This window comes from Schistocerca americana, chromosome 2, assembly GCF_021461395.2.
Source record: "Schistocerca americana isolate TAMUIC-IGC-003095 chromosome 2, iqSchAmer2.1, whole genome shotgun sequence".
Taxonomy (NCBI): domain Eukaryota; kingdom Metazoa; phylum Arthropoda; class Insecta; order Orthoptera; family Acrididae; genus Schistocerca; species Schistocerca americana.
Window position 1 is genome coordinate 1,035,587,612 of NC_060120.1, and position 5,663 is coordinate 1,035,593,274.

Here is a 5,663-nt window from a genome sequence, read left to right on the forward strand (position 1 = left end):
TGGAGATGAGGGTGCTCCATGTGGGGACGAACTTTCCGAATTGAAAACTCGATTACAGCACGCTTTTTATCACGTACCGATGTAGTTACACTAAGCGATCAAAAGTATCCAGACACCCCCAAAAACATACGTTTTCATATTAGGTGGATTGTGCTGCCACATACTGACAGGTACTCCATATCAGCGACCTCGGTAGCCGTTAGACGTCGTGAGAGAGCAGAATGGGGCGCTCCGCGGAACTCACGGACTTCGACCGTGGTCAGGTGATTGGGTGTCACTTGTGTCATTCGTCTGTACGCGACATTTCCACACTCCTAAACATCCCTAGGTCCACTGTTTGCGATATGATAGTGAAGAGGAAACGTGAAGGGACACGTACAGCACAAAAGCGTATAGGCCGACCTCGTCTGTTGACTGACAGAGACCGCCGACAGTTGAAGAGGGTCGTAATGTATAATAGGCAGACATCTATCCAGACCATCGCACAGAAATTCTAAACTGCATCAGGATCCACTGCATGTACTATGACAGTTAGGCGGGAGGTGAGAACACTTGGATTTCAAGGTCAAGCGGCTGCTCATAAGCCACACATCACGCCGGTAAATGCAAAACGACGCCTCGCTTGGTGAAAGGATGGTAAACACTGGACTAGCAAACAGTGTAAAAACGTTGTGTGGAGTGACGAATCATGGTACACAATGTGGGGATTCGATGGCAGGGTGTGGGTATGGCGAATAGCCCGGTGAACGTCACCTGCCAGCGTGTGTAGTGCCAACAGTAATATGGTTCAAATGGCTCTGAGCACTATGCGACTTAACTTCTGAGGTCATCAGTCGCCTAGAACTTAGAACTAATTAAACCTAACTAACCTAAGGACATCACACACATCCATGCCCGAGGCAGGATTCGAACCTGCGACCGTAGCGGTTACGCGGTCCCAGACTGAAGCGCCTTTAACCGCACGGCCACACCGGCCGGCCCAACAGTAATATTCGGAGGCGTTGATGTTATGGTGTGGTCGTGTTTTTCTTGAATAGGGCTTGCCCCCCTTGTTGTTTTGGGTGGGACTATAACAGCACAGGCCTACATTGATGTTCTAAGCACCTTCTTGCTTCCCACTGTTTAAGAACAATTCGGGGATGGCGACTGCATCTTTCAACACGATCGAGCACTTGTTCATAATGCACGGTCTGTGGCGGAGTGGTTACACGACAATTACATCCCTGAAATGGACTGGTCTGCACAGAGTCTTGACCTGAATCCTACAGAACTCCTCTGGGATGTTTTGGGACGCCGACTTCGTGCCAGGCCTCACCGACCGTCATCGATATCTCTCCTCAGTGCAGCACTCCGTGAAGAATGGGCTGCCATTCCACAAGAAACCTTCTAGCACCTGATTGAACGTATGCCTGCGAGAGTGGAACCTGTCATCAAGGCTAAGTATGGGCCAACACCATATTGAATTCCAGCACTACAGATGGAGGGCGCCACGAACTTGTAAGTCATTTTCAGACAGGTGTCCGGATACTTCTGATGACATAGTGTACATTACACACCGCCATGTTGCACGCTACAATTTGGAGCCCTCTAATGACAGAAAGCTACAAATATGTAGACATGAAGAATAAAGATGTAGAACGTTAATTGCTTGTGGCTGAACGCTGTTGTTCCGTATTATTAATCACTTTCATTTTATTTAAAAAGCTTTCAGATTTTTCTCATAAAAAATTCAGAAGCATTATTTTTCGGCATTCCCTTGTACAATGTCGTCGTCAAACCTCAAACCCTTTCTTTCTTCTCTTTCCAAATGTCTCCATGGTTTCCTTCATTTCTTGCTTATTTACTATACAGAGAAATATGATTTTGTGTTTGGACATCCGTACTACAGTTGACGGAGCTGTGTGAGTGTGAAGAAGACGATGTATGAAACCACAGTTTTTAGGATCACTAGAATGACAGAAGACATTATCAAAGACAACTAAGTCAAATTTTAGTATAAGACAACGGTTATAACTCTGTAAAACCATATAGACGGATTAGAAACCTGCAGATCATTATCTAATGCCTCTTTGTTTCTGGAAATCATCCTTATTCGTGTGCAGTGAAATATACACCGGTATTTAAAATCGAAGGTTGGAAGGGACAGATAAGTAACAGTGATCAGCTGACTTTTATCCACAAATATTAGAGGGTGCCTAAAATTCAACTGACAACTGTCCAGCCGGTATGGTTCCTCTGAAAGGGCACGGCCGACATCCTTCCCCATGCTTCCCTAATCCGATGGGACCGAGGATCTCGCCGTTTGGTCCCCTCCCCCAGATCAACCAACCAATTCATTCAAGTAGAGATTCTAATATTACCCGACAAAGCCAACTATCGCACTAGAATTGGTTTGGTGTTGTTCGAAGTCCGTTCTTGAAGGTAATGATTGACGTTTGTACAGGCTGGTTATAATTAAACTTTTGCTACTTGAGAGGATCCTCACGAAAAACGAGTGATCGTAGGGCAACGAAATTGTGTGAAAACTTTTTTAAGGACACGCGGAAGAGAAATGAATAAACCATTGAAAGAAACGCGTTTTACTTTCCACATGAGAGGATAACACTTGTTAATTGCGTATCATGTTTACGTTCCAGGTTACAAACGTTGCTCATTGTGACTACCATCTACAGCCACGACAGCCTGGAACCACACTAGAGATACCATTCCACAGTTGTTCGCAGCACTTTCCGAACGGTGTGATCGAGCCAGGTGCAGCAGTGCTTAGCACACTAGACTGGCATTCGGAAGGACGATGGTTCACACCCGCATCCGGCCACCCTGATTTACGCAGTGATTTCCCTAAATCGGTTCAGGCAAATACCGGGATGATTCCTTTGAAAAGGGACGGCCGATTTCCTTTCCCGTGCTTCCCTGACCCGAGTTTGTGCTCCGTCTCCAATGACCTCATTGTCGACGGGACGTTAAACACTGATCTCCTCCTCCAAATAGTGGACCATGGACTGTTCAGTTATCGTGACACTGCGCCCACCATTCTCGGCCATGGTAACAGTAACTTCTTCAATAATCTGTGGCGCAGCCAATCATTGGTCTTTATGTTTGACCTGTGCTTAAGACAGTATTACTACTCAGGGCACATATTGGTTGAAAACACCGATGACGGCTGTTAATCAGCTGAAATCGATTTGCAAAAGTGAATAAATAAAACATGATTTTGCGACTGGTTGCTGCATATTTGGTAATTTTATTGTTTACGGTCCCTGCATGACTTGGGAACCACAGGGAGCCCACCATTCATATGTTCATTAAGTGTTGCGCTCGGGTAGTACACTGACGGAAATAATAATTCCATTTTCTGCCACCATATGAAAATATGGTACTGTAAGCAGTGAGAAGGTGGTGTGGGTGTAGGAAAAGGGGAAGAACAATCAAACACATTAAACGGTGGTTTTCTGACACTTTTATTAGAATATGGTCCCAAGTTACAACACGTATTCAATATGGCTCCAAACTCACCGTAAACGGTATCGTCGACAGTGTAATCATAATGATAGGTCGTCATATGCAAATCAAAGAGTCCAGGTGCATCCCTGATAGACACGATCGTTCAGATATCCCCACAATCAGGAGTCACATAGATTTAGTTCGGGGTATCTGGTACGCCACACATCTTGAAACTGCCTAGAGATGATGTGGTCGTTGCTGAAGGTTTCTCGAAGTAAATCTTTCATCTGGCAAGTGACAAGTGGTGCCGCCGCGTCTCGCTTGAAAATAATGGTGTGGGCACACTTGGCGTTCTTGCAAAGGTGGAATCACGCATTACTAAAGGAGGACTTTATAACGTGCAGATGTCAGTGTACACGCAACAGGCTCGCAAGTGTCATCTCTCCGTCCGAACAGGCCATGAAGGCGCAACAGTACCGATCGGCCGCCGTGTCATCCTCAGCCCACAGGCGTCACTGGATGCGGATATGGAGGGGCATATGGTCAGCACACCGTTCTCCCGGCCGTATGTCAGTTCACGAGACCGGAGCCGCTACTTCTCAATCAAGTAGCTCCTCAGTTTGCCTCACAAGGGCTGAATGCACGACGCTGGCCAACAGCGCTCGGTTCACCGGATGGTCACCCATCCAAGTGCTAGCTCAGCCCAACAGCGCTTAACTTCGGTGATCTGACGGGAACGGGTGTTACCACTGTGGCAAGGCCGTTGGCCGCAAAGTGTCATCCCCTCGACGAAAAATGGACTGAGAATTAAGGAGCTTGTGAAACCACACCTCACAGCCACATAAGCTGAGTGTAGTTGATCTTCGTGCACAACATGTGGCAGAGGAGAACCCAATATGCGACCATCATGTGCATTCACCACACCGTGCAGAGTAAAACGTGGCTCGTCCATCCCAAGAATACTTCCCCCATTTACATATGTGCCAAACAACGAAGGGCAACGTCACGGCGTGTAACCTATCTTGGGGCTTCATTTGCGGCAAATTGTGAATTTTGTAGAGATACAGTGTAAAATGTGCCGCAAAATCTTTTGGACTGTTGACCACGGCAGAGGCAATTCTTGTGACACAACTCCAGCACTGGCTGCAGAATTTGAAACACGTATTGCATAGTAGACTATAGGTACAGCAACAACCTACAACTGCCATGCGAATGGGCGAGAGGTTCGTGTTAAACTCAAGCTAAGTAATTATCTCACCGACTGAACTATGCAGGCACGACTTACGACCCAGGTTCGAGTTCCGGACTGGCACACAGTTTCAGAGCTATGTCTTGTGCCACCGGGAACGTAGTGGTGCAAACGGAAACTTTTTATGGAGGCAGTGCCTCCGCCAGAGTTCCGTCAGCCTGTGAGTTGTGAATGCGCAGGTAGGAGGCGGCGGCTTGCACCGCCGTAACGGAGCAGCGTGCAACTGTGCGTGGTCGAGGCGACCCGGAGACCCACATAGCGGCGACTAGCTGGACGCCGGCTGGACACACGCCAAGCGCCGCCGCCCCGTGACGCACGGAAGAAAGTGACAGCCGCAAGCAGCAAGGTAAGAGCTACCCGCGCTTCGGCGCAGTCTAATGGAAGAACGTGAAGCCGATAAATATTTCTTTGTTGACTACTTGTTAAGCTGCCCAGTAGCTACAGTTAAGCAGACTGCCTGAAAGAAATCAGTGAAGCACCTAGAAGTGGAGGAGGAAACAGGATGAAACTTCTTCATAGACTGAGAGGATACGTGATGTTGTTTCAGTGATAACAAAATAGAGTCAAATACACAAAGAACTCTGAACTACAAGCACACTTATCAGTATGAAGTTGCAACCCCTCTGCCTGGTTGCGCGCACTGATTCAGTTGGGAAGTGTGTCACAAAACCGTTGTATCCTCTCCTGAGGTAAACTGGTCCTCAGGCAAATGACAAAGATACTACAAATTACTGTTCCGAGAGAGCGTATAGCCCTTTCATTGTTGGATATCAATAATTTAATTTATACCCTTTTCTTCGGAGGCTATGCTACCGACATACAAGATATTATAGTAAATCGAGAAAAGCAGTATCAAAAACATTTTATACAAAAGCATATAATATCACTAATGAGGAGGTATTGAATAGAATTGTGGAGAAGAGGAGTTTGTGGCACAATTTGACTAGAAGAAGGGATCGGTTGGTAGGAC

General features: G+C 46.8%; 1 pseudogene; it reads right to left on the minus strand.

The window, feature by feature from the left end:
• Positions 1-4,094: 4,094 nt before the first annotated feature.
• Positions 4,095-4,212, minus strand: LOC124597414 (annotated as a pseudogene).
• Positions 4,213-5,663: the final 1,451 nt, after the last annotated feature.